This window comes from Anabas testudineus, chromosome 19, assembly GCF_900324465.2.
Source record: "Anabas testudineus chromosome 19, fAnaTes1.2, whole genome shotgun sequence".
Taxonomy (NCBI): Eukaryota; Metazoa; Chordata; class Actinopteri; order Anabantiformes; family Anabantidae; genus Anabas; species Anabas testudineus.
Window position 1 is genome coordinate 39,292 of NC_046628.1, and position 10,466 is coordinate 49,757.

The 10,466-nt window shown below is 46.9% G+C and overlaps 12 non-coding genes across 12 annotated transcripts; 4 read left to right on the forward strand and 8 right to left on the reverse strand.

Annotated features, from left to right (window-relative positions):
- Positions 1-620: 620 nt before the first annotated feature.
- Positions 621-693, forward strand: trnaf-gaa. Its single transcript has one exon. It is a non-coding gene; the product is annotated as a tRNA-Phe (tRNA).
- Positions 694-1,850: 1,157 nt separating this feature from the next.
- trnav-aac lies at positions 1,851-1,923 on the reverse strand. The gene has a single exon. It is a non-coding gene; the product is annotated as a tRNA-Val (tRNA).
- A 306-nt stretch (positions 1,924-2,229) lies between these two features.
- Positions 2,230-2,302, reverse strand: trnav-cac. The gene has a single exon. It is a non-coding gene; the product is annotated as a tRNA-Val (tRNA).
- A 786-nt stretch (positions 2,303-3,088) lies between these two features.
- On the forward strand, positions 3,089-3,161 carry trnaf-gaa. Its single transcript has one exon. It is a non-coding gene; the product is annotated as a tRNA-Phe (tRNA).
- A 1,157-nt stretch (positions 3,162-4,318) lies between these two features.
- Positions 4,319-4,391, reverse strand: trnav-aac. Its single transcript has one exon. It is a non-coding gene; the product is annotated as a tRNA-Val (tRNA).
- Positions 4,392-4,697: 306 nt separating this feature from the next.
- Positions 4,698-4,770, reverse strand: trnav-cac. The gene has a single exon. It is a non-coding gene; the product is annotated as a tRNA-Val (tRNA).
- A 787-nt stretch (positions 4,771-5,557) lies between these two features.
- trnaf-gaa lies at positions 5,558-5,630 on the forward strand. The gene has a single exon. It is a non-coding gene; the product is annotated as a tRNA-Phe (tRNA).
- Positions 5,631-6,787: 1,157 nt separating this feature from the next.
- trnav-aac lies at positions 6,788-6,860 on the reverse strand. The gene has a single exon. It is a non-coding gene; the product is annotated as a tRNA-Val (tRNA).
- Positions 6,861-7,166: 306 nt separating this feature from the next.
- Positions 7,167-7,239, reverse strand: trnav-cac. The gene has a single exon. It is a non-coding gene; the product is annotated as a tRNA-Val (tRNA).
- Positions 7,240-8,023: 784 nt separating this feature from the next.
- On the forward strand, positions 8,024-8,096 carry trnaf-gaa. The gene has a single exon. It is a non-coding gene; the product is annotated as a tRNA-Phe (tRNA).
- A 1,157-nt stretch (positions 8,097-9,253) lies between these two features.
- Positions 9,254-9,326, reverse strand: trnav-aac. The gene has a single exon. It is a non-coding gene; the product is annotated as a tRNA-Val (tRNA).
- A 305-nt stretch (positions 9,327-9,631) lies between these two features.
- Positions 9,632-9,704, reverse strand: trnav-cac. Its single transcript has one exon. It is a non-coding gene; the product is annotated as a tRNA-Val (tRNA).
- Positions 9,705-10,466: the final 762 nt, after the last annotated feature.

A 10,466-nucleotide genomic window follows, 5' to 3' on the forward strand; every position in this document is an offset into this window, starting at 1 on the left:
AGACTTGGTGCTGTCCAAATCTATGAGAAGACTACAGACTGTATACTGACGCATTTGCCCCAGCCAGACACACCAACAATGACAGTTAGCCCAGTTGATTGCCAAAGGTTCTTGCTTGCTTCTCGCTTTCATGCATCAGGAAAACTGAACAGAGAGCACACTGTGCGCTAAGTCTCCTCTGGTAGGCCCTGGGAGCTTCCTGAGCCTTCCCAAGCCAGCGTGGCCACAGAGCTTCAATGACAGGTGTCATTTGCACTGACTAGCAGCAGTCGCTTGCCCAGCTTAGTCAATACTTGTGCCAGAAAGCCCATCATGGACGTGACTGTGTTTAGAGGTAAGAGGTGTGTATGTTACTTATTATACGGCAACCCCCCCCCAACATCATAGAGGGATGTGGCTTCTATGGGCGAAAAAGACGCCAACGTTGCTTCTGGTTATCATAGTGGTCAATAGCTGTGCCTGTCATGCGAAAGACCAGGTTTCATTTCTGGAAGGGGAGCGCTTCTTTCATTGGTCTTAGACTAATACATTTTCACTCTACTTCAAATCTTATACCTCTCATGTTCCAATCACGATGCTGGGATTTGCAATTCATAACCACCAAAAACTTGACTTAAAGGGCCGAAATAGCTCAGCTGGGAGAGCGTTAGACTGAAGATCTAAAGGTCCCTGGTTCGATCCCGGGTTTCGGCAGTTGCCCCTCGGCTTTTGGCTAACCTGCGCAATGAAGCTGTGTTCCGGAAAAGAACTTGATTCTTGCACGCAACTCCATCATCACTCTAGCCATGATCACGTAAAACTCACCTTTGGCAAAGACAAACTCGCTAGCTAGTTACGCAGTTCCCCTAGCTAATGGAAAACACGAAGGACAGCTGCAAGGACAGGTGTCATTTGCAATGACTAGCAGCTGTCGCTTGCCCAGCTTACTCCATACGTGTGCCAGAAAGGCCCATCGCAATAGACATGACTGTGTTTAGAGGTAAGCCTTGCATATCAACACAGTTAGCATCACTGGATCACAATGCGCATAGATGGCATTTGCTCCGACTGTGAGCCTTTCCACTTGTTTTACGAACTGGTATACTCTGTAGCACATAGGGATCGTTTGGATTTAGCTTCTCTAACAAAACTGTGGGACACTGTGTCCTTTTCCAGCATTGTGCGCACACTGAAGAGGCCTTGCTATTGTTAAAGGGCTTCAGCTCAAAAGATACTCAAATCTTGGAGAGCAGGATTCCCGGTGCAACTTTGGTCAGTCCAAGAAAAGGCCACAATTCTTCCAAGCCTTCTGTGACGTGATTAAGTAAGACCTCAAAGTTAAATGTAGTGTCCAATTAAGCACCTTTGGCAATGTTACTTTGCAAATCCAAATTGCTGCCTCAGAGCGTGTTTGCATAAAGTGAAGCCTTTCTCACCATTCCTCTGTCATTTTTGAATCCTGCCAGATTGGCATTGCTCGAGCAGGTGTCAGTTACAATGAATAGCAGCCACCCTGGGCCCAGCTTTCTTGATTGTTGTGGGCGAACGGCCCCTTACAGTGTTAAGAAGGAGCCCGTTGAAATAAGGCAGACGATCACAACGCTGGTTGCATCCGTAAATTACACTTGGTTTGCAGCTTGTGTATTTGTAAGTGTTCATCTGGAGAATTTTACTACAAGTTCAACCACATTGACTCCAGATATCTGGAAGTTGAGTCATGGCAACTGGACTTCCTTCCTGTTAGGTTGAAGCGTTTTGCTACTCATCCAAGTAGCTTCATCAGTCTGACGATAGTCGGTCATGCAAATGAGTGTATGCGGTTCAGCGGACGAATCTTCACCGACATTGACTCCAGAGAAAACTAACAGTCTTGTTTCTGCCTGGTGTCGAACCAGGGACCTTTTGCGTGTTAGGCAAACGTGATGACCACTACACTACAGAAACCCCATAATTTCAAACAGAAACTTACAGGGTGGCCTGGTCCACAAACAATTGCAAAATCACACCATTCTAGCCATGATCACGTAAAACTCACCTTCACCAAAGGAAAACTTGCAAGGTTCGTTGGCTTGTTACGCAGGTAGTTCCTGGAAAAGACTGATTTGTTGGCATTGAAATTAAGCTGCGGTCTGGAAAGAACATCTCGATGCTTGCGCGCATCTCCACCACCCCACATTGTGCAAGACAGGATGTGTTTGCTTTTCTTTTCTCTGGATTGTAGCTACCTATTTCAGGGAAAACTGCAAGAGCTGTTTCTGCCTGGTGTCGAACCAGGGACCTTTCGCGTGTGAGGCAAACGTGATAACCACTACACTACAGAAACTCACGCTTGGCTGCAGCCTTTTTCAAGGGAGAATCCGTGCCCGACGGCTCACAGCATCACCAAAGTTTAGCCATGTCTGTGTGCATCTCAGCTATGGCAAAGCAGAACTTTGAATGAGTTGTTACCTAGTTAGGTAATCCCAGTTAACGCTGGAAAAATAAAAAAGACTTGGTGCTGTCCAAATCTATGAGAAGACTACAGACTGTATACTGACGCATTTGCCCCAGCCAGACACACCAACAATGACAGTTAGCCCAGTTGATTGCCAAAGGTTCTTGCTTGCTTCTCGCTTTCATGCATCAGGAAAACTGAACAGAGAGCACACTGTGCGCTAAGTCTCCTCTGGTAGGCCCTGGGAGCTTCCTGAGCCTTCCCAAGCCAGCGTGGCCACAGAGCTTCAATGACAGGTGTCATTTGCACTGACTAGCAGCAGTCGCTTGCCCAGCTTAGTCAATACTTGTGCCAGAAAGCCCATCATGGACGTGACTGTGTTTAGAGGTAAGAGGTGTGTATGTTACTTATTATACGGCAACCCCCCCCCCAACATCATAGAGGGATGTGGCTTCTATGGGCGAAAAAGACGCCAACGTTGCTTCTGGTTATCATAGTGGTCAATAGCTGTGCCTGTCATGCGAAAGACCAGGTTTCATTTCCCGGAAGGGGAGCGCTTCTTTCATTGGTCTTAGACTAATACATTTTCACTCTACTTCAAATCTTATACCTCTCATGTTCCAATCACGATGCTGGGATTTGCAATTCATAACCACCAAAAACTTGACTTAAAGGGCCGAAGTAGCTCAGCTGGGAGAGCGTTAGACTGAAGATCTAAAGGTCCCTGGTTCGATCCCGGGTTTCGGCAGTTGCCCCTCGGCTTTTGGCTAACCTGCGCAATGAAGCTGTGTTCCGGAAAAGAACTTGATTCTTGCACGCAACTCCATCATCACTCTAGCCATGATCACGTAAAACTCACCTTTGGCAAAGACAAACTCGCTAGCTAGTTACGCAGTTCCCCTAGCTAATGGAAAACACGAAGGACAGCTGCAAGGACAGGTGTCATTTGCAATGACTAGCAGCTGTCGCTTGCCCAGCTTACTCCATACGTGTGCCAGAAAGGCCCATCGCAATAGACATGACTGTGTTTAGAGGTAAGCCTTGCATATCAACACAGTTAGCATCACTGGATCACAATGCGCATAGATGGCATTTGCTCCGACTGTGAGCCTTTCCACTTGTTTTACGAACTGGTATACTCTGTAGCACATAGGGATCGTTTGGATTTAGCTTCTCTAACAAAACTGTGGGACACTGTGTCCTTTTCCAGCATTGTGCGCACACTGAAGAGGCCTTGCTATTGTTAAAGGGCTTCAGCTCAAAAGATACTCAAATCTTGGAGAGCAGGATTCCCGGTGCAACTTTGGTCAGTCCAAGAAAAGGCCACAATTCTTCCAAGCCTTCTGTGACGTGATTAAGTAAGACCTCAAAGTTAAATGTAGTGTCCAATTAAGCACCTTTGGCAATGTTACTTTGCAAATCCAAATTGCTGCCTCAGAGCGTGTTTGCATAAAGTGAAGCCTTTCTCACCATTCCTCTGTCATTTTTGAATCCTGCCAGATTGGCATTGCTCGAGCAGGTGTCAGTTACAATGAATAGCAGCCACCCTGGGCCCAGCTTTCTTGATTGTTGTGGGCGAACGGCCCCTTACAGTGTTAAGAAGGAGCCCGTTGAAATAAGGCAGACGATCACAACGCTGGTTGCATCCGTAAATTACACTTGGTTTGCAGCTTGTGTATTTGTAAGTGTTCATCTGGAGAATTTTACTACAAGTTCAACCACATTGACTCCAGATATCTGGAAGTTGAGTCATGGCAACTGGACTTCCTTCCTGTTAGGTTGAAGCGTTTTGCTACTCATCCAAGTAGCTTCATCAGTCTGACGATAGTCGGTCATGCAAATGAGTGTATGCGGTTCAGCGGACGAATCTTCACCGACATTGACTCCAGAGAAAACTAACAGTCTTGTTTCTGCCTGGTGTCGAACCAGGGACCTTTTGCGTGTTAGGCAAACGTGATGACCACTACACTACAGAAACCCCATAATTTCAAACAGAAACTTACAGGGTGGCCTGGTCCACAAACAATTGCAAAATCACACCATTCTAGCCATGATCACGTAAAACTCACCTTCACCAAAGGAAAACTTGCAAGGTTCGTTGGCTTGTTACGCAGGTAGTTCCTGGAAAAGACTGATTTGTTGGCATTGAAATTAAGCTGCGGTCTGGAAAGAACATCTCGATGCTTGCGCGCATCTCCACCACCCCACATTGTGCAAGACAGGATGTGTTTGCTTTTCTTTTCTCTGGATTGTAGCTACCTATTTCAGGGAAAACTGCAAGAGCTGTTTCTGCCTGGTGTCGAACCAGGGACCTTTCGCGTGTGAGGCGAACGTGATAACCACTACACTACAGAAACTCACGCTTGGCTGCAGCCTTTTTCAAGGGAGAATCCGTGCCCGACGGCTCACAGCATCACCAAAGTTTAGCCATGTCTGTGTGCATCTCAGCTATGGCAAAGCAGAACTTTGAATGAGTTGTTACCTAGTTAGGTAATCCCAGTTAACGCTGGAAAAATAAAAAAGACTTGGTGCTGTCCAAATCTATGAGAAGACTACAGACTGTATACTGACGCATTTGCCCCAGCCAGACACACCAACAATGACAGTTAGCCCAGTTGATTGCCAAAGGTTCTTGCTTGCTTCTCGCTTTCATGCATCAGGAAAACTGAACAGAGAGCACACTGTGCACTAAGTCTCCTCTGGTAGGCCCTGGGAGCTTCCTGAGCCTTCCCAAGCCAGCGTGGCCACAGAGCTTCAATGACAGGTGTCATTTGCACTGACTAGCAGCAGTCGCTTGCCCAGCTTAGTCAATACTTGTGCCAGAAAGCCCATCATGGACGTGACTGTGTTTAGAGGTAAGAGGTGTGTATGTTACTTATTATACGGCAACCCCCCCCCCAACATCATAGAGGGATGTGGCTTCTATGGGCGAAAAAGACGCCAACGTTGCTTCTGGTTATCATAGTGGTCAATAGCTGTGCCTGTCATGCGAAAGACCAGGTTTCATTTTCCTGGAAGGGGAGCGCTTCTTTCATTGGTCTTAGACTAATACATTTTCACTCTACTTCAAATCTTATACCTCTCATGTTCCAATCACGATGCTGGGATTTGCAATTCATAACCACCAAAAACTTGACTTAAAGGGCCGAAGTAGCTCAGCTGGGAGAGCGTTAGACTGAAGATCTAAAGGTCCCTGGTTCGATCCCGGGTTTCGGCAGTTGCCCCTCGGCTTTTGGCTAACCTGCGCAATGAAGCTGTGTTCCGGAAAAGAACTTGATTCTTGCACGCAACTCCATCATCACTCTAGCCATGATCACGTAAAACTCACCTTTGGCAAAGACAAACTCGCTAGCTAGTTACGCAGTTCCCCTAGCTAATGGAAAACACGAAGGACAGCTGCAAGGACAGGTGTCATTTGCAATGACTAGCAGCTGTCGCTTGCCCAGCTTACTCCATACGTGTGCCAGAAAGGCCCATCGCAATAGACATGACTGTGTTTAGAGGTAAGCCTTGCATATCAACACAGTTAGCATCACTGGATCACAATGCGCATAGATGGCATTTGCTCCGACTGTGAGCCTTTCCACTTGTTTTACGAACTGGTATACTCTGTAGCACATAGGGATCGTTTGGATTTAGCTTCTCTAACAAAACTGTGGGACACTGTGTCCTTTTCCAGCATTGTGCGCACACTGAAGAGGCCTTGCTATTGTTAAAGGGCTTCAGCTCAAAAGATACTCAAATCTTGGAGAGCAGGATTCCCGGTGCAACTTTGGTCAGTCCAAGAAAAGGCCACAATTCTTCCAAGCCTTCTGTGACGTGATTAAGTAAGACCTCAAAGTTAAATGTAGTGTCCAATTAAGCACCTTTGGCAATGTTACTTTGCAAATCCAAATTGCTGCCTCAGAGCGTGTTTGCATAAAGTGAAGCCTTTCTCACCATTCCTCTGTCATTTTTGAATCCTGCCAGATTGGCATTGCTCGAGCAGGTGTCAGTTACAATGAATAGCAGCCACCCTGGGCCCAGCTTTCTTGATTGTTGTGGGCGAACGGCCCCTTACAGTGTTAAGAAGGAGCCCGTTGAAATAAGGCAGACGATCACAACGCTGGTTGCATCCGTAAATTACACTTGGTTTGCAGCTTGTGTATTTGTAAGTGTTCATCTGGAGAATTTTACTACAAGTTCAACCACATTGACTCCAGATATCTGGAAGTTGAGTCATGGCAACTGGACTTCCTTCCTGTTAGGTTGAAGCGTTTTGCTACTCATCCAAGTAGCTTCATCAGTCTGACGATAGTCGGTCATGCAAATGAGTGTATGCGGTTCAGCGGACGAATCTTCACCGACATTGACTCCAGAGAAAACTAACAGTCTTGTTTCTGCCTGGTGTCGAACCAGGGACCTTTTGCGTGTTAGGCAAACGTGATGACCACTACACTACAGAAACCCCATAATTTCAAACAGAAACTTACAGGGTGGCCTGGTCCACAAACAATTGCAAAATCACACCATTCTAGCCATGATCACGTAAAACTCACCTTCACCAAAGGAAAACTTGCAAGGTTCGTTGGCTTGTTACGCAGGTAGTTCCTGGAAAAGACTGATTTGTTGGCATTGAAATTAAGCTGCGGTCTGGAAAGAACATCTCGATGCTTGCGCGCATCTCCACCACCCCACATTGTGCAAGACAGGATGTGTTTGCTTTTCTTTTCTCTGGATTGTAGCTACCTATTTCAGGGAAAACTGCAAGAGCTGTTTCTGCCTGGTGTCGAACCAGGGACCTTTCGCGTGTGAGGCGAACGTGATAACCACTACACTACAGAAACTCACGCTTGGCTGCAGCCTTTTTCAAGGGAGAATCCGTGCCCGACGGCTCACAGCATCACCAAAGTTTAGCCATGTCTGTGTGCATCTCAGCTATGGCAAAGCAGAACTTTGAATGAGTTGTTACCTAGTTAGGTAATCCCAGTTAACGCTGGAAAAATAAAAAAGACTTGGTGCTGTCCAAATCTATGAGAAGACTACAGACTGTATACTGACGCATTTGCCCCAGCCAGACACACCAACAATGACAGTTAGCCCAGTTGATTGCCAAAGGTTCTTGCTTGCTTCTCGCTTTCATGCATCAGGAAAACTGAACAGAGAGCACACTGTGCGCTAAGTCTCCTCTGGTAGGCCCTGGGAGCTTCCTGAGCCTTCCCAAGCCAGCGTGGCCACAGAGCTTCAATGACAGGTGTCATTTGCACTGACTAGCAGCAGTCGCTTGCCCAGCTTAGTCAATACTTGTGCCAGAAAGCCCATCATGGACGTGACTGTGTTTAGAGGTAAGAGGTGTGTATGTTACTTATTATACGGCAACCCCCCCCCAACATCATAGAGGGATGTGGCTTCTATGGGCGAAAAAGACGCCAACGTTGCTTCTGGTTATCATAGTGGTCAATAGCTGTGCCTGTCATGCGAAAGACCAGGTTTCATTTCCGGAAGGGGAGCGCTTCTTTCATTGGTCTTAGACTAATACATTTTCACTCTACTTCAAATCTTATACCTCTCATGTTCCAATCACGATGCTGGGATTTGCAATTCATAACCACCAAAAACTTGACTAAAAGTGCCGAAGTAGCTCAGCTGGGAGAGCGTTAGACTGAAGATCTAAAGGTCCCTGGTTCGATCCCGGGTTTCGGCAGTTGCCCCTCGGCTTTTGGCTAACCTGCGCAATGAAGCTGTGTTCCGGAAAAGAACTTGATTCTTGCACGCAACTCCATCATCACTCTAGCCATGATCACGTAAAACTCACCTTTGGCAAAGACAAACTCGCTAGCTAGTTACGCAGTTCCCCTAGCTAATGGAAAACACGAAGGACAGCTGCAAGGACAGGTGTCATTTGCAATGACTAGCAGCTGTCGCTTGCCCAGCTTACTCCATACGTGTGCCAGAAAGGCCCATCGCAATAGACATGACTGTGTTTAGAGGTAAGCCTTGCATATCAACACAGTTAGCATCACTGGATCACAATGCGCATAGATGGCATTTGCTCCGACTGTGAGCCTTTCCACTTGTTTTACGAACTGGTATACTCTGTAGCACATAGGGATCGTTTGGATTTAGCTTCTCTAACAAAACTGTGGGACACTGTGTCCTTTTCCAGCATTGTGCGCACACTGAAGAGGCCTTGCTATTGTTAAAGGGCTTCAGCTCAAAAGATACTCAAATCTTGGAGAGCAGGATTCCCGGTGCAACTTTGGTCAGTCCAAGAAAAGGCCACAATTCTTCCAAGCCTTCTGTGACGTGATTAAGTAAGACCTCAAAGTTAAATGTAGTGTCCAATTAAGCACCTTTGGCAATGTTACTTTGCAAATCCAAATTGCTGCCTCAGAGCGTGTTTGCATAAAGTGAAGCCTTTCTCACCATTCCTCTGTCATTTTTGAATCCTGCCAGATTGGCATTGCTCGAGCAGGTGTCAGTTACAATGAATAGCAGCCACCCTGGGCCCAGCTTTCTTGATTGTTGTGGGCGAACGGCCCCTTACAGTGTTAAGAAGGAGCCCGTTGAAATAAGGCAGACGATCACAACGCTGGTTGCATCCGTAAATTACACTTGGTTTGCAGCTTGTGTATTTGTAAGTGTTCATCTGGTGAATTTTACTACAAGTTCAACCACATTGACTCCAGATATCTGGAAGTTGAGTCATGGCAACTGGACTTCCTTCCTTTTAGGTTGAAGCGTTTTGCTACTCATCCAAGTAGCTTCATCAGTCTGACGATAGTCGGTCATGCAAATGAGTATATGCGGTTCAGCGGACGAATCTTCACCGACATTGACTCCAGAGAAAACTAACAGTCTTGTTTCTGCCTGGTGTCGAACCAGGGACCTTTTGCGTGTTAGGCAAACGTGATGACCACTACACTACAGAAACCCCATAATTTCAAACAGAAACTTACAGGGTGGGCTGGTCCACAAACAATTGCAAAATCACACCATTCTAGCCATGATCACGTAAAACTCACCTTCACCAAAGGAAAACTTGCAAGGTTCGTTGGCTTGTTACGCAGGTAGTTCCTGGAAAAGACTGATTTGTTGGCATTGAAACTAAGCTGCGGTCTGGAAAGAACATCTCGATGCTTGCGCGCATCTCCACCACCCCACATTGTGCAAGACAGGATGTGTTTGCTTTCCTTTCTCTGGATTGTAGCTACCTATTTCAGGGAAAACTGCAAGAGCTGTTTCTGCCTGGTGTCGAACCAGGGACCTTTCGCGTGTGAGGCGAACGTGATAACCACTACACTACAGAAAACCACGCTTGGCTGCAGCCTTTTTCAAGGGAGAATCCGTGCCCGACGGCTCACAGCATCACCAAAGTTTAGCCATGTCTGTGTGCATCGCAGCTATGGCAAAGCAGAACTTTGAATGAGTTGTTACCTAGTTAGGTAATCCCAGTTAACGCTGGAAAAATAAAAAAGACTTGGTGCTGTCCAAATCTATGAGAAGACTACAGACTGTATACTGACGCATTTGCCCCAGCCAGACACACCAACAATGACAGTTAGCCCAGTTGATTGCCAAAGGTTCTTGCTTGCTTCTCGCTTTCACCACCTGGGTTTCGGCAGTTGTCCCTCGGGTTTTGGGTAACCTGCGCAATGAAGCTGTGGTCCGGAAAAGATCTTGATTCTTTTCTTTTCGATTCGTGCATTACACTTTTTTACTACAAGTTCAACCACATCGACTTTGACCCTCTTGTGGGCTGCGACGAGCAGCCATTCAGCTTTCGCTGAGTGGTATGCGCTGAATGAACATCTTGAGCCGGAGCAAGCCGGTCATCAACGCGGTCTTCGCGCCCCTAGGATTCCTGGCACGATCGTAGAGACACCCGCTCTAGACCAAGACGTCCTTCAGCCACAGCTGTCACTGCATGTCTGTCAGCTCTGCTGCAATCACCTCCTCGTCCTCAGCATCTCCCACCAGCAGTCACGTGGCCTTCCCCCCTGCCACTCTGCTTCTGGAAACCTGCACCTGGTCTAACCCACCTGTCGAGCCCCCCTGCAAGCAAAGGTGGCAA